General features: G+C 46.1%; 1 protein-coding gene across 5 annotated transcripts in view; it reads left to right on the top strand.

Moving 5' to 3' along the window:
• Positions 1 to 22608, top strand: part of LOC146835324 (uncharacterized) — an 84856-nt gene that overhangs the window by 51218 nt on the left and 11030 nt on the right. For 4 of the 5 annotated variants that reach the window (XM_085602904.1, XM_085602903.1, XM_085602905.1 and 1 more), the window contains one exon: positions 1725 to 1798. The exons of the other annotated variant lie outside the window; for it this stretch is intronic. The gene's annotated coding sequence lies outside the window, so the exon portion shown is untranslated. The remainder of the gene's footprint in view (positions 1 to 1724; positions 1799 to 22608) is intronic. 5 annotated transcript variants of the gene reach the window in all.

Genomic DNA, 22608 nt, shown 5'->3' with positions numbered 1-22608 from the left:
CACAAGTGAGGTACCCTTTTTATCGGGAGACTTGGGGGAATGCTGTATGTGTGGAAGTTTGTGACTCCCCATAGATTCCAGAACTTTCCATCACAGAAATGTTTGAGGTTTGCAAGCAATTCTGGGCAACAGAACCCAGGTGAGAGCGACAAAAGTAAACCCATCCTGGATTCACCTGGGAATTAGGTGGAAAAATGTGATGTGTTCACGTTGCTGCTCGAGCCATTTCTTGTCGCGGAAACTAGACCTACCCACACAAGTGAGGTACCATTTTTATCAAAAGACTTGGGGGAATGCTGCGTGGGTGGAAGTTTGTGGCTCCCCGCAAATTTGAGAACTTTCCATCACAGAAATGTGAGGTAAATGAGGTACCATTTATATATTGAGAGACTTGGGGGAACACAGAATAAAAGAACAAGTATTATTACCAATTGACTTTCTATACATTTGAGCCTTCGACAGTGTGTAAAAGAGGCCTCATTTTGAAAAATGCCCTCTAATTCACATGCTAGTATGCACAAATTGGGAGATTTGCAAACAACCCCAGCTTCTAAACTCCATATGTTGTTCCCATTTCAGAAATACATAGGTTTCCTTGGTACCTATTTTTCACTCTTTATATTTTACCAAATGATTTGCTGTACACCCGGCGCACAATGAACAAGCATTGCAAGGTGCAGCACAGTTATTCGCTCTGAGTACCTCAGGTTCGTGGTGAACCTACAAGTCCTATATATCCCCACAACCAGAAGAGTGCAACGGATGTAACAGTATATTGCTGTAAAACAATCTGCTGTACTTAGAAAAAGTTACAGGTGGAAACGCACAAACAGCAGCTTTTTTCAACTCAATTTCAATAATATTTTATTTGAACTGTTACTTTTTATAGGAAAACCTTGAAGGATCTACACAAATAACCTCTTGCTGAATTCAGACTTTTTACTACTTCACAGGAATGCAGAGCTTTCCTTAATCCATTGCCGGTTTCACACCCATTTCTACCACTAACTGGAAGGAAGTTGAGAGCACCAAAAATAGAAAAAATAGGTTACGTCCCACTAAAATGCCAAAACTGTTTCGTTTTCTGACAAAGGCCTGCCTGTTCGAAAAAGCTGGGAAGATGGTGACTTTAGCACCGCAAGCCCTTCATTGATACCATTTGCAGGGAAAAAAACTGACACTTTCTTCTGCAGCACTTCTTCCCATTATTCCCCCCCCCAAAAAAACCAATGTTGCTGTAGTTTGGCTAATTTCTTGATCCCCTCTTGGGAAATACATAAACCATGGGTACCTTTACAATCCGCAGGATGTTGGAAGAAAAGGACGCTCATTTGGCATGGATGCCTTATGTGGACTAAAAGTTACAGGGGCCTAAGCGCGAACTAGGCCAAATAGACAAAAAAGGCTTAGCAAAGGAGCGGAAAAGGCCTAGCAGCAAAGGGGTTAATCCTTCCATGCATGCAGCACATCCTTTTCTCAGATAATGCACATTGAAAACAAAATGGCTTTTCTGTTTTCAGTGTCTATGGGTTCTAGATTGTTTTTCTTTCAGTGTGTCACAAAAAGTTTTAAACATTTTTGACTGTTTTTTCTCTGTAAACATTCATGAGGCTGGTATTTATCTAAAGAATGTTTTATTTATTTCCTTCTCTTGTTTGTCCCTATTGCCATTTCTAATATCCATTTACCTTCTCCTAACTCTCTTTTTGAATTTGCTCTTTCAGGTAACGTTTCATTGTTTTGCTCACCTGTCTCATTGCCCATCGATCTCTTTCCAACAGTCACGTGCACAATGGAGGTATGTTTGCATCTAATTATCTCAATAATATTTAATTGCAGCAGGTGAAGGGTTAATGGTTGGCATTTAACACCCCTTCCTATTCCTCTATTCTTCAGACAAACAGTAAAGATTGGCTGAAATGGGTGCTCAGTGTGTGTTATTGTAAGTCAGCTTCATATTACCCAGTTCTTTATCTCGAAATACTGCTAGAAATGTATGATTCCTGCCTAATTTAGGCTTGCACCAGCTCCACCTGGTCATAGATTAGAAGCTGCTAAGGAATTAACACACATGCTGTTAGTTACAGGCGCTTCGGTCACATTGCAGTAACAAACCTTTATCCTGCTGCTTCACCTATCTCGTTGACTCTGGCTAGGTTTGTACTATTCAAATACCACATGCATAGCATCTTTGTAAAGGAAGAACACTTTGGTGGCAGCAAACTGTGTTGCTGTATGAGCCGTGCCTGTGTGATTTTTCTGTGTATCTGAAAAGCTGTGCTAAGCATGTGGTCCTTTGTTATTCAAAAGCTGTGTAGGGACTGTGTACTTGCCCGACGTGTGAGAGTCGCAGAAGTCACTTTATCTTTGTGTTATGTGCAGGGTGCACTGTTCTGGTGCATTTTCCATCTTGTGGAAAGAATGAGCACACCTCTGTATGTTCCCATTAAATGTGGCCAGAGTGGTTTGTACAGGTGATATTGCAAAGCGTGAAAAGGAGGAGAGTAATATGAAAGTCATGGGAATTACGTGTTTGGGAAATCTTGTTCACAGGCTTGGGCTGGAAAGGAAATGTTGACAGCAGAACATTGCAAGTGAGGTGCAGGTGAATTAATATAAGAACCGGTCTTACCTTGATGGTTGAAAGCGTGGAGAGCAGTCAAGGTGTAGGAGATCTGGACAGAGACATTTGACTTGAGATCTTTTTAAGAGAGTGTTTCAGGTGCTGAGCATGGTTCAGGAGTGGAAGGGTGCTAACAGGCTTGGCTTTGGTGCACCATTGGTGCACCCTCTAGTCAGATGCACCACAGCTTTCAACTATTAGCCCACAAGGCTAGTGGCTATCTCAACAAGCACTAAAGTTAGAGGTGGGACAACTAAACAACACACTGTATCCCAACTCAGACTCCTGCTCTACCCTGGTGGATAATACTGAAACTAAAACTAGTTAAAAAATATTTGAAAAAAGTAAAACCGCAAAGTAAATGTAATCAGTAAACCTCTGCTCTACAGAATATTGTGGAAGTAGTGAATGAAGCCAGGTACCTCAGTGAACAATGATATTTGATGTATGGTGCAACATTCTAATGTGCACCCTATTGTCTTGATTCATCTCTTTCTCCAAGAGCAATTCTTGTTTTAACAGAATCTTGACCATAATCATCTACCTAAAGCTGTAACAAGTATATGTGTGGTATGTACACACCCATTTCTTACTAAATTGCTCCATGAACACCAATACATTTGCCACCTTTGCAGAAATACATAAGATATGACCTGTTCAAAAGAACTTTTATTTAAATATCTGTGTATGGCTGCATGAACAAGAAATGGATTTCTCCAGACCCACCTCTAGCAAGAGAAAAACATGATAAACCTCATAATCTCTATGCTGTACGACCGACCTTGATTGTTGTTCTAGTCTCTACTTCACATACAATATAGATAAGTGTACCTTACATTTGTTGTTTATATCCGGATTGAAACCCACCATGCATAGAAGCAATTCCGTTCAAGGTGGTTACCAACACCCCATTAAGTTCGATGCCAATGTCCATGTACGTGGTTAACTCATTACTTTACTACCACTGTACTCTCTGGTCTATTTTCGCTGTAACAATCTCATTGAGACACCTTGACTTACTTTCTTTTACTACTTTGAATCAAAATGGAAGAACTTTTACCTTTGAAACTCACCTCAATTGGCTCCTCCTGCAATATAACCCTCTTTGTACTACCTGAAAGGACACATTAATGAAGCACCTCATTCAGGCAGTCATTCGATCCTCTAAGACACGTCAGTAAAACAAGTACTTTCTAAAGTAATGGGAAACGCAGTTATCCACGCTCAATCTTACACCCCATTGAATCTAGGCTAGAGGGCGGCATTTAATAATGTCTTTGGATATATGAATACTATTATAATACAACCCATCTAACTGCATCTTTAGTTAAAACTTTAGATGTATATATGTCTGTAGCTAGCCTTATTTCACAGTTAGCCATATTCCATACGCAGATGGTTTTGTCAAGCAAATCAAATAATTTTCATATTGTCTTTCTATTGAATTCAATGTTGAAAAAGTTGCTATCTACAATATATAGTTTGCACTGAGCTGGAGGATGAGCACTCTACTTCATCGCCTCCTCTGCGTTCAATGGTTCGGGGAGGAGGGTGGGAGGAAGCGGCAAGTGGTTGGGAAGGGGGCTGTGATGTTTCATTTTCTTCATATTACTTTCATCCACATGTTTTTCCGTTTTAATTTCACTTTATTTCTTTCACAAAAACACGTCACATGCACAACATTATTAAATAACCCCATTTACGCCTATTCACTCACATGGGAGGGCCATAGCCCTTTAGCTTGCCTCCTACCCTTAGATATTGCACATCACAGACACTGTTCTTATCAACACTACCTCTTCCAGGATTTTGGCAAACTGCTATTTCAACTACAAGGTTAAGGAATCGCTCTTCTCATTATATATTACAACTTATTGATACATATATATTGATATATATATATATATATATTATATATATCTGGAATAAAATATCAGACCAGATTAGTCATATACCCTCCAATGAACTCCTAATTGTAGGTGGCAACTTCAGTCTCCCACTAGACAACTGTTATTTGCCAATCTACCTATAATTACCATCCACCTAAATGTCACAAAATCTTTTTTTTTTAAATGCTCTAAATATGATCCTAAAGACACCTCGTGGTTACAACATCCTGACTCCAGAGATGACACTTTCTTTTCTGCTCCGCATATCTCTTCCACTAGAATTGAATACATCCTCATTTCTGGGTGGCACACCCATCTAATAGACCAAACAAATATATCACCAAGACTAATCTCTGACCATTCTTGCATTAAAACACTTTTAGCTGGAACAAACTCCAAAACCCCAACTAGAAGATGGCATTTCAACAACGATCTTGTAGCAAATCCACACAACATTAGGAACATTGAAGAAACTGTATCAAATTTCAGTGTTGATAACACCTCAACATATATAAACACAAAACTTTATGGGATGCTCTCAAATATACACTAAGAGGAACCCTCATCCATATGAAAGCAAAAATCAACAAAACAAAGAATGCCGCACTTATAAAGCTAGAAGAAAAAAATCAAGCAGCTTGCATTAGCACACATTAAAAATCTAAATAAAACTGCTCTCTTCCTACTCACACAGAAAAAATATGATTCCAGCTAAATTCTTAGTGAAAAAGCTGGAGTGTGGATTAATAAATGTAATGGCCACAAACTTTAGAAGACAATAAAGAAGGCAAAATGTTGGCCTTATACCTTAAACACAATTAGAACCAAAGAAAAAATAACAGTAATCAAAGATAGCAAAAATGAAATTTGCAGGAAATCCTACACCCCTTCAGACAATTTTATAAGAAGGTATATTCTGAAGAACAAGTGACTAGAATGGAGCAATGTAGGAACTACCTAAATAAACAGCATATACCTCGTGTATCAGAAGAAAATAAAATGTCCCTATCCAAACCAATCTCTCTGACTGAGATCGCTGAAGTAATTGGTACACTCAAAGAAAACAAGGCTCCTGGCCCGGACGACTTTACAGACAAATTTTGCAAAACATTCACCCAGTCACTTCAACCAACTATGTTACATCTATTTAACCACATTGCAACCTCTGGAACTATGAACGGTACCACGGCGGAAGCCAACGTAGTAGTGATACCCAAAGAAAGGAAGTACCTTACACTCCCCAAACATTACAGACCCATTTCTCTGATAAACCTAGATTACAAAATATATATTCAATTCAAAAAACTTGATTCGATCATAACTTAATGATCATAAAAGTACATACATACATAGGTATAAAAACATGAGGATTCAGCAAATTTTAGATTAATCACATGTCATGAAAAATGGTGCTTTTCCTCAGACATATCGATTTTAAAATATATACAGCAGTAAAATAGCAGATGTCCTGTGAATTAAGTCCAAATAAAAGTCCCATGGCTGAAACAATATTGAATACATTATATTTTTTAAAGAGTGGTTTCAGATATACTTTTCGAAGATGGAGATAAAGAGGGCATAACAATAAAAAATGCTCCGTACTTTGTTTAGTAGTCCCGTCACACGGACAGGGGGCGGTAGTATAACTCTTCATTACAGGATACGCAACAAGCAGATGAACAGTCCCCATCCGGAGTCTTGTCAACACAAATTGGTGGGAACGAATAGTAACCAATTTAAGGTATCCTGGAGGCCCCATTTCTTCCTTATTATATTTGTCATAAAAGACATGTGAGGAGAACTGGACAGTAGCTGCGTTACGCTTCATCATGCTAACCCTCAAAAATTCATGTTTAATCTCAGTCTTCGTGATATCTAGAACACAAGAAGGGTTATCACAAACCCTAAAATTAAAAAGAACATCAAATGTTCTGATAATATAGTTAAGCCACGGGATGCGGGAACATTTATCCAAGTGAAGACAATCAGAGATTATCTTTCTTGTAAAACCAGTCTGTTCCTTCGACCAAATAGATCTCCATACTAACAGGGGTCTTAGTCTGATCAAGTCAGATAGATGTTCTAAACCAGACTCTTGATGGATCAACTTTGTTGAGGAAGAAGATGGCAAACAAAGGAGTTTTTTGATAAATTTGTTTTCCTCTACCTGGAGCATGTTGTTATTACAATGGCCCCACACTCCTGAACCATATAGGGCCAGAGCAACACATTTATGTCGATATAGATACAACATGTCTAATATCCGTCTTGAGCCTAGCTTGGACGCAAACCTAAATAAGCCAACAGAGCACTTGGCCATTTTGGCTCTTACATTTATCATTTCGGAGGTCCACATCCCCCCACTATTAAAAGTGATACCCAAATAACAAAATTTGTCCACCACTGTTATGGTTTGGTCCATAACTGTAAAGGGCCTTAAGTTCTTAATTTTCTTCCCACAGGGCATTATAAAAGTTTTTGAATTATTAATTTTTAATTTTCTCCCCTTAATAAAATCTGCAAATTTATTCATTAGTTTTTGCAACCCTAAGGGGGTTTGTGAGAGCAGAACCGCGTCATCCGCATAAAGCAAAATTGGGATGGACAAGCCACCAGCAGTCGGTGCATCTGCACTAGTGGACCGTAGTTCCGACTCAATTGCATTAATAAAAAGGGAGAAAAGGAGAGGTGCAAGGACGCATCCCTGCCTAATACCGGATCCTATTTTAACACTGGGGGTGCACTCCCCCAATTGCCCATATCGTATCTTAGCTGTCAGATTCCTATAAAGTTGGGCCAGGAAATAAATAATATCTTGAGGGGCACCCATGTCCAACAAGGTTGACCACAGAAGTCCATGGTCAACCAAGTCGAAGGCACTGGACAGATCGGCAAAACAAAGAAACAACGAGCCTTGTTTGGCTCGTGTATATTTACATATAATAAGGTCTAGGTTAATGCACTGTTCTATAGTGCCCAACCCCTTGCGAAATCCATACTGTGAATCTGCAAGGATCCCTTTATCTTCTGCCCACTCCTCCAGACGACTCAATAATACTCTACTCATAATTTTTAGGGAAGCAGTAAGGAGGGAGATCGGGCGATAGTTTTTTGCCTCACCCCTCTCCCCTTTTTTATATACCGGAATAATAATTGCTTCCCCCCAGGTCTGTGGAGCCGCAATCGTCGCAGCTGCATTAAAAACCTTTGTTAACAATGGGCTCCAAATGGAAATCTCGGCTTTATAAAGGTCAACGGGTACCCCGTCCGGGCCCGGCGCCATTCCCCCCTTACTAGCCCGAATGGCTGCATCTACCTCTAGGACAGTGATATTGAGAGGTATGGGGATTAAAGCCATGGTTTCATTATCCCCCCCCTACAGCTAGTCCTTCGGGGTTAAAAATACTAGTAAAATGAGACACCCATTGTTCCTCAGATACCTGGGCTGACATTACCGGGGCTTCTTCATTTTGGAGGAAGGGACTATTTACCGTGGACCAGAAAAGCTTGGTATCCTTAAGGTCCACTGCCTTGGTCATATTATTCCAAGCCTCTTCCCTTAATTCCTGTTTCCTATCCCTCAGATGAATTGTGTATTCCCTTCTGAGGGTATTAACTGCTTCCTTGTCTCTGGGTTTTCCCTTGAGAGCAACTTTGAGTCTTTGTAAGGATTTGGTACATTCTCTGTTAAACCATCCCCCATTAATCCTAGGGCCCTTTTTTTTTCTTCCAGTTAAAATTTCAGCAACATTTTTATTAATAATGTCGAAACTAACTAGAATATCAACATTATTCTTTCCGGGTTCAAGACAGCATTCCACCTCGTCTATACAGGCAGACACGATAGTACAAAGTAATTGTTCCTCGTTTTGCCTACCCCATTTGATTCTAGGGCCATTAGGTCTATGTGGGACTATATCTGTCACTACACCATGTAACGCCTTTTCTTTGTCCCCCCACAAAGAAAGATACATTGTTAAACAGTTATGATCACTTAGGGCCGGATCTACTATTACAGGTAAGGAACACAGAGCTGTAATACTGGTAGAGACAATGAGGTAATCGATAACCGTGGCACAGTTCCTACCAATAAAGGTTGGTACCGAATTACCCTCACTGTCTACCCTAGGTAACATAATACATAAATCCATTTTAAGCATAAAAGTGTTAAGGGAATCCCCATAAACCGAATGCATAAAGTGGGTCTGATCTTCCCCCACGTCGTCCCCATGCCCACACACCCTATTGCCACCCAATGGGCACATGTAAATGTTAAAATCTCCGCCCCACAAAATATCAAAATGCACGTCACTGCACCCATATAGTCTTTCCACCTCCGCTTCAAGTTCATCAACCATATCTGCATTTGAGTGGTTAAAGGCATTGTTGTAGTGATTTATAACTAAAACATTTCGCCCATTCCTATTTTGTAACCACAACAACTGAGAGTGTAGACCGACTGTCCGGTGGATTTTTACTCGAACCGGTAGCCTCACAGAAAGCAGTATCACCATTCCACCGCTGGCTCTCCCCATGTTGGATGGTTGGGCATGGCAATTATAGGCAACATACCCGTCAAGATAGACATCTTCGGCCGCCCAAGTCTCCTGGAGACACAGGATATCAAATTGGGTTATAAATTCTGACCATCCTAGACATTCTAACTTGTTATTCCATCCAGCAATATTCCAGCTCGCCATCTTATATCCCCGTTCCATTAAACTAACAGCCTCAGTGGATGGTGGGGATAAGGTGTGGACATGGGTTAATTCCCCTGGCACGGGATCTACAGATAGTAAGGTCTGGCTTGTACTTCCATTGGCCGGGGAAAAAGCATCGAAATTGCAGTGAAGCTGGGCAAGATTACATGTACTGCCCCCAGAACTACATGTAGCATTGTCTCCATTGGGTGTATTAATATCTATTGAACCTTTTTCCCCCGTTCCTCCACCCGTGTCTCCCCCTATATCACCACGGAATTCCTTCTCCCCCTTCCCTGTGGCTCGATGGCATCAATCGCAGTCTTCCAGGCCACTAAACACCTCAAACCTGTTGGTGGTATCTAGGGGTGTAAAGGGTTTGAGATGGTCCATTCTCCTATGTGTTAGGGGGTTATATCTTGGGCCTATAGTATTCCACCCATACAACTCTACAGCTAATGGTAATTGCCTATCGCTAAATATAGGGCCATTATTGTAGACAGGTGGACGATATGGGTTTGGAAGCATTTGCCTCAATAATGGTGGGGGGGGAGCTCGCTGTGATTGATGATTTGGTGGGAACACCACTGAGCGAGGGTAAAAATATGTTAGGGGACGGGGGGTAATAGGTTTACTATCGTGGTCTGACGGCCAATTAAGGATAAAATGGACGGCATTCTGATCTCTAAAATTAATGACCACTATGTCTCCCTCAATATCTTTGGGTCTTCCTACCAGCCAAGGAAGGCGGCGGACATGTATAATTTCTCCATTGATATTATTTGCAATAGGTCTGTGTAGACTTAACCAGTGTGATATTTTATTTTTCAACTGGGTAAAGCTCTCCCGTTTGTCCTTCTCCAGCTCTGGTACCCCAGTAAGGACTACTACAAGGGGTACTGCTTCTGGTGGAAGTTCTGGAAGGGGACCCTTGTTATAATTATCTCGGGCCAGTCGCTCGTTACCTCTCTCTCTATTTATATTCCCTAGGGCTTGACCAAAGTTATTCCGCTGTCCATTGGACATTTCAGCCTGTACTGATGTGGGTTTACTGTTAGGTCCAACAGGATTACTCCCTGATGTACTTCCACTCATACTAATTGAGGGTTGAGGCCGAATAGTAGTCTGATCAGGGGGAGGTAGCGTTATTGTAGCGGATGTACCTGATGAAGAAGGTACCATTGGGACTTGTATAGAGGGGTTAAACGACACTTTATTAGTTACAAGCTTTTTCTCCAATTCTTGTTCTATCTTCCCAAGTCTGTCTTCTAGTTTGTTAAGTCTTTCTATGATAGCCAGGGAATAGGTCCTCATTATGGACTCTATGCTCTCAATCAAGGCCCTGTCTGAAGATTCCTGTAACTTCCCCACCGTTGGGGGGCTATCGGTGATGGAAATAACAGGGGCAGTAAAGGGAGTTACACATGAATGCGTAGGAGATATTGCTTTCCTTCCATCATCTGTTACTTTAACCAGTCCTCCTCTAGTACTAACACCCTTTTTCGTACCAAAGTCTGCATGATTAAGTTTCCTCTTTGAAAGGTTATTTTTACGCCGTTTAGCCGGAGGGGGGCCATGGATTTTAACTTGCGTAACTTTTTTAACCCTACTGTTGACTTCTTTTGTTTGTTTAGGGATTGGGGTAATTTGTGCTTTAGTTATAACAATAGATTTAGTGGTACTGGGAGTGATGACTGTGGTTACCTGGTTACTGGTAGTGCCTAAAGGTTCAGAATCTCTCGTGGATGTACCTTCTCTAAATATTAGAGGGATACTGTCCTGCGAGGTAGTGCAAATATCACCCATAGAGCTCATTAGCGCTGGTGACACCGGCAATGGTCTATTCTTTAGACTATCAATCGACCGCCGTCGTTCAGCCCGAAGTTCTTCAAGGGTAGGGGGAATTGGGGAATCCAAGAGGGTTTTCTTAAAATACTTATCTAATTTCCCATCTACCAGACCCACCGACTTTGCAGGGCCAGGTAACTCCGGGGTTAAAATTTCAATGGACATAATGTTCATACAATGAACCCCACAAACACTTACACAATAGTTCTATGTTGATCAGTATTCGGGCAGGGGTTCTGGCCCAGTCCAGTCTCTGTGGGTCTATGAGGGTCTTAGAGGGTCCGCCCTTAGTCCGGGCTTTGTCCCGGGTGATGTCCCGCACACGCGTCCCGCTGACGCGTAGTGGCCTCAGGTCTTATGCTAATCGTAGATAGAGGGGGCGGAGACACGGGAAGAGGCGGCAGGTGTGCTCGATGCAACACGCACAGCCTGCTGGACCTCGCAGTCCCGTCCTCCTCCACCGCACTCCCCCAGTCTATTTTCGAAATCCACAGGGGCTCCCCGCATACAGGTCCAGTGAGACTAGTGCCCAGCAGGGCTCCACACGGCTTCAGTCAAAAGGGCTGGAACAAGGCAAGGACTCCTCGGCGAGCGGCGCCCGCGAAGCGGGGGCCGCGAGCGGTTATCACCGGTCAGCAGGGGGCGGAGACACGGGAAGAGGCGGCAGGTGTGCTCGATGCAACACGCACAGCCTGCTGGACCTCGCAGTCCCGTCCTCCTCCACCGCACTCCCCCAGTCTATTTTCGAAATCCACAGGGGCTCCCCGCATACAGGTCCAGTGAGACTAGTGCCCAGCAGGGCTCCACACGGCTTCAGTCAAAAGGGCTGGAACAAGGCAAGGACTCCTCCTAAAAATAGCAGCCAGGCACCTAAATCTTTATCTACCGCAATTGATAAGTAACACACAAGTCAGATTCTTTAAAAAAAGTATGTCCAACGATAACACCCGCCTCCTGTGCCAAGTTCTAGAAGAGGCAAAATCATCCACATCGCCCTCTATAGCGATCGCACTTGATACTGAAAAAGCGTTTGATAGAGTATCATGGACCTTTCTCGAACAATCCCTTAAACCTTCAACCTAGGAGAGGAATTTATAAGTGATTATGGCTTTATATAGCAACTAAAGTGCCTGTAATCTGCCCTAACAGTTCCCTGTCACACCCACTTAAATTAGAAAAGGTACCTGACAAGGCTTCCCGCTTTCCCCTTCTCTCTTCCTGTTGGTGTCTGAGCAACTCCTTCAAAACATACAATGCAACCCCAATATAACTGGAAAGTTGTGAAACTGGCTGCTTATGCAGACAACAATTTAATAGTCACGGACCCAAGCGCTTCTATCCAAGCTCTCATGGAAACCATGGAACATTACTCCAAAGTCTCTGGATATAAATTTAATAGAGACAAATCGGAAGTTAAATACCTCATCCCCCATGGCACGAAGGAACTATTAGGAGATTCAGGCTTGACCTGCTAACCCAACTACATCAAATATTTGGGTATTGAATTAGGATCTGACTTGATAAACACCATAAAACATAATGAAATAAAAAATAGAACCAAGCAAGACTTGGCACAGGTAAGTAAAGTATACTCTAAAATGCAAGATTTTACAAGGAAATGCAGTTGTGGTTGAATATGCAATCGCTACAGGTTGGTATTGGTTCAAAAAGCAGTTTAAATTACACAGTAATTACTTTTGGAATACTTTTGGATTACTTTTAGATTACATCTACCACTCAGGGTGATATGCCTAGATACCTCGCCAGGGATCTCACAATACAGGGTAAGTAAGACTTTTGAGGTTTGCAGTTTAGTTACTTTTCTTTTCTTACAAAGTTCTGCTTGACACAGAACATTTTCAGGAACAAAACTCCTAACATGGGTTCCTACGGGAAAAATTGTTAGCAGTTTCTCAGGTAAGTAAATGACTGCATCCGGCCACCCCTGTGCCGCTGGTGGTGCAGAGTGCCAAGGCGATGTCGGGGACCCAGTGAATATCACAGCAAGATCTTTGGTTCGGCAAAGAAACTGCAGGCTCTGGCAGATAAACTTCCTGTAGGCGACCACCAGCTGGAGAGGTAAGTTGGGATCTTGGGTGATGCCTGGACACTGCCGGTTAGGCCACACAAGGCCGTGGGGCGTCGGGTGTATTGGTGTCTTTAGGCATCGGGTTCTTCTTAATAGCTCAGGTCGCGGTAGGGGGTAGCCTTCAGGTTGAGGCTGCAGGTGTAGTCTTGGAGATTGAGGGAGGTTAGGGAATCACCAAATCCCAGGTTAGGATCACTGGGGTGACCTCCTCTTGGTGTTGGCCCACTCGAACTTGGACCGCGGGCGTCGGGTGCAGAATGGTGCAGAACTGCTGAGCCACCTGGATCCGGGTTCTGGTCTTGGAATCTTTCTTGAGCAAATCCGGTGTACACAGAAGACAGAGTCTGTAAGGTGAGTGCAGGGCAGGTCGTCCAGGCTCCCAGAGGGGGGTGCTGGCTGCTGGACACATCCGGTTTCTTTACTGTAGGCAGGTCGAGTTTGGGACAGGTCGATAGGGCACGGGCGGAAGCAGTAAGTGTCCTCTTCTTCCTGTGTCTGCACGGCTCTTTGGTCCTTCTTGTTCATCCTCCAATCTGAGGAGGCAAGGTTCGGGGTTGCCCCTAAAATTTAGGGGTGTTACAGGGGTGTGCAGGTTGGGACCAATGGTCCCTTCCTTGGGGTGAGTACACCCCCTATTATGCCACCCTCCTGTGGGAAGGGGGCATGAGCCTCTCCCTAATTAGTTGGGTCCCCTAATCTCCAACATGGAGGGGACTGTGGTGTGTGTTTAACCTTGCCTCCCCGACCTGAGGGGTGGAGTTGGCAAAGGTGGGCAAACCTCTCCTCCTAGTTCAGCTTTCCCATCGATTCTCCCACCCAAATTGGGGGTGAGAACCGGTGGGAGCCAGTTGCTGGGGGCAGCAAAAGTCAGGCACAGTGTACAAAGGCGGCAGGCCTTTGAAGCTTCCCTTTTCGTGGATCCAACCCATCCTGGGGAAGGAGCTGTGACACCTCTGCCCAGGATGGGCTTTGTTTCTGGACCCATAGGGCGGAGACTCTCTACCCACAGGTCCAGATACCTGTCTGGGGTGGCAGCTGGTGAACAGCCACTCAGAAACCACTCCAGGACTGGTAGTTTTCAGAGGACATCTCTAAGATGCTGTCTGTGTGCATTTTACATTAAATCCGACACTGGCATCAGTGTGGGTTTAATGTGCTGAAAAGTTTGCTACCAAACTTCCCAGGTTTCAGTGAAGCCATTATGGGACTGGTGAGTTTGTAATGACCAACTCCCAGACCATAAACTATGTATGGCTTCAATGCACTTACAATGTCTAAGAATGGACTTAGACACTGTAGGGGTACAGGGCTCATGCCAATCTACCCTCACCTTTGGTCTAGTGCACCCTGCTAGAGGGGTGGCTTACGTAGGCAACAGGCAGCGGATTGTAGGAATGCACACAGGGATGTGTGCCATGTTGACTCTTCATTTTTCTCAGCTCCAAAACATGCAACCTGCAAAGGCAGTGTGTGGGTGTTAAGTTACAGGACCTCTAAGAGTGACACAATAGGTGCTGCAGCCCTTACAGGCCTTCTCTGCTCACAGTGACCTTGGTTCCCATTGTACCTTTTACCAGGGGCTTACCTGTGGCCAGAGATGCCAAGTGGGGGTACAAAGGCACAGCTTTGGGAAAGACACAGGCCCCAGGAACCTGATTAGCAGGGACCCAGGGCACACCAAGTCAAAGTGCATCATGTGTCAAGCAAAAGTGGGGGGCTCTTTCCTACAGAAAGGTAAAAAAACTAGAATATCCGTGAAAAACTCTGCCTAGCCAATATTGTAGGTGGCGTCAATTTAGCAAATTTTCAGAGATTACCAGACAGCTTTCTTAGCTAAACAAGGTATCTACTGGTTCCAAGAACCTAATAACTACACCCCAAGTTGTTAGAGGTTGAAAACTAGACCCTGTTACTCAACTTTAAACCAACATGCAAGCATACACCACTTCTAAATACATTCTAAAAAATACTAGGAATGCCCTATTAACTTTTGATTTAAAAAAACGACCTTCAGAGATGAATTTCTCCTCTTTAGCCTTTCTCTTGCACAACCCAAACATCACATAAGATGGCCGGACCCTCACTTGGAATCATGGATCACCAGAGGCATCTTCTTTCCTCAATAACTCGGATCCAGAAACTCTTCTCAAACTTACAAACACAATACCAGTTAGATCAAGAATTCTATAATTTTTTTAAACTAAAGAAGGCTATTACCAAATCTAAATGCCATTATAGAGAACCGTCTGAACCAACACTCCTTCATAAATGTGACATACTAGGCAATCAGGTGTCCAAATTATATCACTTATTGCAACCCAAGACGTCGAGAATGAATAAATGAACAACAGAATATAGGGATACTCCTTCTTCTACACCCACATCTGAGACCAACTAGACAACATATGGAAATCTGTCACCTCACATAAGATCTCATCAGTACCATCTCAAACTAATTTCTGGCCAATACAGAATGTTTTTGGGACACCTTCTCACCTGCACACAGTAAACATTTTAGAGGACCCTGTCTGTTGGAATTGCTATGAAAAAAACAGAGACCTTTCTCACCTCATTTTGAACTGCAAATCGGTAGGCCCCTTTCAGGATAAGGTTTTCTCCTTTATCACAAATTTATTTACTATAGCTCCTAAGAAAGAATTCTCATATCTCATTGAAGGCTTCCTTGACCCGAACATTAGATGCCCTGTAGACCGCCGTCTACTTGATCTTTTACTGACATCTGATGTTAAGACTACACACAAGGCTTCCTTTCAAGCCTGGCTTAGTTGGGTATCACATATCGGGGGGCTGATAATATTCCTTTGCAACACTCCGCATGGAAGGGGCGCTTGAGGGCGCAAAACAAGATGGCCGCACCCGCGTGAGGCTCTTGTAGTTCGGGCACTAATCCTCCTCTAATCCTTGCCATCCTGGCACTCTAATTCAGCAAAAGTGGCCATATCCGTGTAAGGGACGTATGGCAGTGAGCTGGAGGCAAGAGCGAGCGGATTGCTTACCCTGAAGTGCTCTTTCCTGGGAGGCAGCCTTGCGGGCCTGCGCTGGTCATCATGGCGGCTGGTCGGGTTGCCTGAGCCGGGGTAAGAGTGCTGACCGGCTGGGGCGACGCTGCTGTGGCCGTGTGGGGCGGGTGGGTGCGGGCGGCGCGTGCTGGTGTGCGGCGGCCTAGTCCCGCTACCCGTTACTGAGAGTGACTGTCGCTCCTCACTGGAGACCGGGGCAGCCTTCGGCTCAGCGCCTGCACCGCGTTCGAGACAACTGCAGCGGTGAGCGGTTCAGGCTGCAGCCGACCACCGAATAGGGGAGGAGGAGCTGACATGAGGGCTGCGATGGAGGCCTATTGATGGGCCGCCGCTGCTGCTAGGCTCTACGGCCTAATTTCTTCACCCCCTAACGCTGGGATAGTTTTGCGGCCCTGCCTCTTGCCGCGCCTCCAAGCCCGCATCCTGAGGGGTCAGAGCAGCGGTGACGGTCCGCAGGGATACCGGCTCGGGGGCCCAAAATACCGCCCTCTGCCTGGGCCACGGCCTCCGGTTAGACTGTCTGCACAGGCTCGCGCCCACCCTCAGCCCAGCTATACACGGAGGCAACACTGTCCGGGTTGGGATACCCATCACGTGGAAGGGGATAGTGAGGGAGCACACGGTGTGGTCTTGGGAGTGTGCGGACCTTCCTGCAGCGCCCCTGGGAGAGGGGGTCGCCTGCATTGCGGGTTTCATCTAGTGGCTCCACTACACTTCGATTGATTGGTGAGTCCCCCTGTGCCCTGCTCAATCTCCATTCCTTCCGGAGGGCCACAATGGGGAAACCGGATGGCAAGCAGGCGAAGCTCACCTTCGATACCCGTAAGACGTCTCGTTCCCAAACAGGCCCGGATGAGGATCCTATTGAGACCCCGTCCACGGCGCAATGGAAGGAATTGCTTCTTGTCATGCAGGAGAGTCTGACGTCGATCGCATCTAAAATGGATTCCATGTCGGCCAGGATGGACGGTTTGAAGTGCAGGGTGGACAAACACGAGGACCGCCTCGCCGAGGCAGAGAGACGAATATCCGACCTGGAGGATACATCCAATGCCACCTCCGCCTGCGCCCTTGAAATGGACAAAATGTTGAAAGTGATCGCCGCAAAAAAAGAGGAGTTGGAATCGTGCTCCCGTAGGAACAACCTCCGCATTTTGGGCGTACCGGAATCCACGGACACTGGAAGGATGGAGGAGTATGTGGAGCGCTTGCTCATCGCACTTTTTGGCAGAGAGAAATTCTCGGCGGTATTTGTGGTGGAGAGGGCGCACCGGTCGCTGGCAAGCCGCCCCCCGCCTGGAGCTCCCTCACGACCCATAATAGCCAAAGTGCTGAACTACCGGGATCGCGACACAGTCCTTCGACTGTCCAGAGAGAAAGGCCGTCTCACGCATGAGGGAGCAGAGATCTCCATATATCCAGACTTCACTATGGCTGTACAGGAGCAGAGGCGCAAGTTTCTCCAGGTCAAGAAGAAGCTACAACAGCTTAACATCCCTTACGCCATGCTATTCCCGGCGCGCCTGAGGGTGACTTCCCAAAGGAAGATGCATTTTTTTACTAACCCGCAGCATGCTCAGGACTTCATCAAGGCTCTGCCCAAAATGCCCGAACACCGCCAGTGCGGCAAGAGGAGAACGGTAGAGGCGCGTCAGACATTGAACGACGGGACTCACAGTAAAGGGTTACTAGATAGTGCCCTGCGGCTGGCCCTGCGCGGCCCCATTGCCTCTTGCACCCCGATTTTACCCTATTGAACTGACGCGATCAGGCCTATGAAATGCATCAAATTCACTTCCAAAATGGACCTCAGATACTATGCCTGAATACCTTCGCACATGCGAGGAACACCTGGATGCCCTCTGGCCGCCGCCCACCAGGTGACCCCTTTTGTTTGAACTTGAAATAACATGGAAGTAATGTCATTTCATTGTCTCCTGTTGGGACCGGGTTGTGGGAGATTGCTAGGCAGGGGGGGAGGGATGTCGCACAGCTGATTGGGTTTGCTGTTATGGGTGGCGGAGGGAACGGGGTGGGGGGTGTTATTGTTTTACTGTCTATACCACTGTCATGGCTCCACATGTGACTACATTACTACACAGTTACGCCCACAATGACCTATGAACGCATTATCTTTAATCTGAATGGCAGAGTCCGACCCCAAGGCACTCCAGTTTAATTTTTTTACGGGGAATGTGAGAGGCTTGGGTAACCCCCGTAAGCGCCGGCATATCCTTGCATACTTGGATCGTCACAATGTCCAGTGTGCGATGCTGCAGGAAACTCATCTATCTCCTAGTTTACCCCCCACGTTTGCAACATGATGGGCCAATCATAGAGGTTTCTCGTGTTTTCCTTCATACGTACGGGGCACTTCCATTCTGCTGAAACGCACACCCCCGTACACCCCCATGGGCTCTTATGCAGATCCACAAGGCAGATTCAATATAATGTGGGGAAGGCTCACAGCGCAATCCATTACTATGGTGTCATGCTTTGGTCCTAATTCGGATGACCCAGAGTTTTTCCGGGTGCTGTGGGGGAAAATACAAAATTAGGGCACCACACACTTATTATGGGGAGGCGATTTTAACGTGGTACTTAATCCTAGCATGGGCAGGTCGCACCCGCAACCACACCACTACACACCTGCGCAAATGGCCCTTAACAATATGGTCGAAGGAGGCGACCTAGTAGATCCATGGAGACTTCGCCACCCACTGACACCTCAGGGTTCTTGCTATTCCTCCGCTCACGGTTCCTGGTCGCGCATAGATTATTGGTTGCTGGATCGGGGTCTGGCAACGTGGGCATCACATATAGCTTATCTACCCCGCACATACTCGGATCACTCTCCTGTGCTGTTGTCTCTTACCCCATCACAGGGTGGGTCCCCTTACCTATCATTGCGGCTCCATCCACTGTCGCTGCTGGACCCGGTGTTTAAGACCGAGTTGGAGCAAGAGATATCGGACTACTTCCTTCACAACACTGGCTCTGTCCCTCAATACTCTACACTATAGGAAGCTTTCAAAGCTACCATACGCGGTATTTGCATAGCCAAGAGTGGAGGGGTATTAAAAGATATTCGCAATACGCTCCGCAAGACAGGACTAGCAATCAAACAAATTGAGTCAGAGATCCAAATCACACCATCTCCGGCGGCACTGGCACTATTGCGTACACTGCTCACAGATTATCAAGAAACTGCTGAGCGGTAAATATCACATAGCTCGCCAGTACGGAGAGGGGCGGGCCCTGGCCTCCTCCATTCGACCTCCACGCTTTACAAATACTGTCTTAGAAATAGAGCATGAGGAAGGGCAGACGCATAGGGACTCCTCGGCCATCCTTGCCGCGTTTAAGCGTTGCTACAAAACTTTATACACTACTCACCGCCATGCCCCAGTAGACTTTAAATCATTTTTTTGAAGACACCGCCATAGCCTGGCTGGGGAATGGCCAATGTGAGTTCCTGCTCGCACACCACGAAGATGAGGAGATAATATCCGCTATTATGCAGTTACATTCTGGCAAAGCTCCGGGGCCAGATGGCCTACCAGTCGAGTTTTATAAAATGTATCGACACTTACTCATCCCCGTACTGCGGCACGTGTTCGAGGAGGCTAGAGAAACTGGGATTCAACCTGTTAGACCTGTCAGCCCTTTGGGTGGTCCCTCCTCATCATTATTTATTTTGTACCACTTTTGCCTCAAACCCTGTTATAATTTTTCCTTTTTGGGAACCACCAGACTTTTTAGTGTTGATGCAGGGTCAGGGAGCCATTTTCCCTACCCCTGGAACTTCTGTCTGAGGGCCTGAGACACAAAATGGAGGCCACCTGTGACATCATCAGAACCCACTGGAGATTTCTAGAACCTTCTGCAACATTCTGGAACCCTGTGACAGTTGGAGGCAGTTTAGAATGTTGGGAGGCCATCTCAGTGTGGCAGTTGGCACTTGACTGGAGAGGAGAGAGGACAGAGATTCAGAAGGAGGAAGGAGTGAGGCAGCAGGGGTGGAAACCAGTGCTTGGAGTGGGGTCCAGAAACCCACCCTTGATGCTAGTCCCTACTGACCAAGCCCAGCCTAGAGCCCTGTGTGGGACCAAGACCAGAAAAACCATCTTAAGGACCTAAATATTGTGAAGAGGCCTTAAAGAAGACGACCCACAAGTTCCTGACCTGTACAGCAGTATCCTCCTGGAGTCCTGACGTCGAGAAGCCTGGAGACCTGGAGCCCGAGGTGGAGAAGCGGCGCTGACGGAAAGCAGACGTCGTACCCGGAGCCGCCAGAGGTCGATAGAGGGCGCCGACGGAGGTCGTGGAGAGTTACCGGAGGTCGAGTAGGAAGTCACCTGAGGTCGAGGTGAGGCGTCGACGGGGGAGTGAAATCCGCCCTCCGGAGTCGCCGGAAACCAAGGTGAAGCGCGCAGGAGATCGGGAGTGGAGGTCGCACTCCGGAGTCGCCTGAGGTCGAGGTGAAGCGCGCAGGAGGGCGGGAGTGGAGATCGCACTCCGGAGTCGCCGGAACCCGAGGTGGAGCCGACGGAGGTCGGGAGTGGAGGTCGCACTCCGGAGACACCCGGAAGCGGGGAGACCGTGACCCTGTGACGCCGGAACACGACATCGAGCCAAGGCCGCCCAGCGACATCGATCCGGAGCCGCCTCACGGCACCGACCCGGCGTCAGGTAAAGCAGATCGACGCGACATCGAACCGAGGCCGCCCAGCGACATCGAACCGGAACCGCCAGACGGCATCGACACGGCGTCAAGTGGAACAGATCGACGCGACATCGAACCGGAGCCGTCCAGCGACGCCGACCCGGCGCCGAGCGGAGCCGATCATCGTGAAAAGGGCAGTAAGTGGTAGAAAGGGCATCTGAGGCCCTGTGGAGCCCTAAAGGACCATTCTAGGGGCTAGAGGGGTGTTAGAACCAGCCTGGGAGTGCCAGGGGTGAACTGAGACTGGTGTAGTGACCTCTGTGAGGGGTTGTGTATTGTGGGAGAGCAAGATCCGTAGGTTACCCTTAGTCTACCTCAGTGCAGGCCCAGCCTTGACCAATCTAGGTGGGACACCCCCCATGTCATCCAAATGACCACAAGCTGTACTTGGGCATAGTAAAGCCAGACTACCTCATAAATGTGATCTGATTTGCAATTGTTATTGAATGCTTATATTATTTATTGAAGGAGTTTTATTTATGGTCTGACTGTATTTATTCCTGCATAGTATTTATTGTCTGACAGTATTTAATTGCCCTCTGTGTTTATTGCACCTATATTTATTCCTTGCTTATTTATGACCTGATCCTATTTATTGAAACCCCACTGTGGTATTATTTATTTGACCTACCCTTTTAAAGGAGAATCTTATGGTACTGTATTTATTTTATGAACCCTGCAACTAAGAGAAAATAAGATAAAGACAAACTACTTTCTTTCATAATTTTTACGGTGTAGTGTCGTTTTTGGAACGGATGAACGCATGGTTATTGTGAGGGTGTGACGTACGCTTCACACGGTGCCTGACCCCCAACCGCTCGAGCCAAGCTACCGTTGTGCTTGGAAACCTGGTGACTGCTGACCCGGTTGCCCGGTTTCCAACACAACCCCATACAATGCGCCAGGCGCTCATTATTTCCTTACCCAAACCTGGTAAAGAACCCACGCACCTAGAGTCATACATGCCCCTTTCCTTTAGAAATGTGGACGCTAAAATCCTGGCCAAACTAGTTGCAAATCGTATCAGCCCTTATGCCAGCACTGGTTCTTCCCGATCATTCTGGCTTCATCCCACACAGGAGTACTGCTCATAACTGGCGCACGTTGTTCACGCTGCTACAAGACATAGATCCCGCAGAAGATGCGGCTGCCATAATCCTGGATGCCACCAAGGCATTTGACTCCCTGGAATGGGATTACCTATCCTTTGTCCTGGTGAGAATGGGATTTCCCCCCCCTTTCCTGGATTATTTAGTTATACACAGGACTCTGAGTCTCCGTGATGGTCAATGGCCTACGCTCTTCCTCCTTCCCATTGGCACGCGGCACCCGACAGGGTTGTCCCCTTTCCCCCCTCCTATTTGCTTTAACAGTTGAACCCCTTGCCGCGAAAATAAGACAACATTATCGAACACACGCTATCATCTACCCAGAGAGACAGATACTCATCTCATTATATGCTGATGACCTCACACTCTATCTGCGACACCCAAGCATTAGCTTAAATCCCATCTTACGCTTATTCCTTCAGTTTGGCCAACTGTCAGGGATCAACCTAAACTGGTCTAAGTCGCAGATATTTCCCCTCACAGACTCCAACATGCGGCTTGTATCAGATTATCCCCTTACCTGGTGTGCCGACTCACTCAACTATCTTGGGATCACTGTCTCTCGTACCCGGGAGGAGCTCAT

This window comes from Triturus cristatus, chromosome 4_2 (genome assembly GCF_964204655.1).
Source record: "Triturus cristatus chromosome 4_2, aTriCri1.1, whole genome shotgun sequence".
Classification (NCBI taxonomy): domain Eukaryota; kingdom Metazoa; phylum Chordata; class Amphibia; order Caudata; family Salamandridae; genus Triturus; species Triturus cristatus.
The sequence above is the reverse complement of the archived record's forward strand: the minus strand, read 5'-3'. Positions and strand labels throughout refer to the sequence as shown.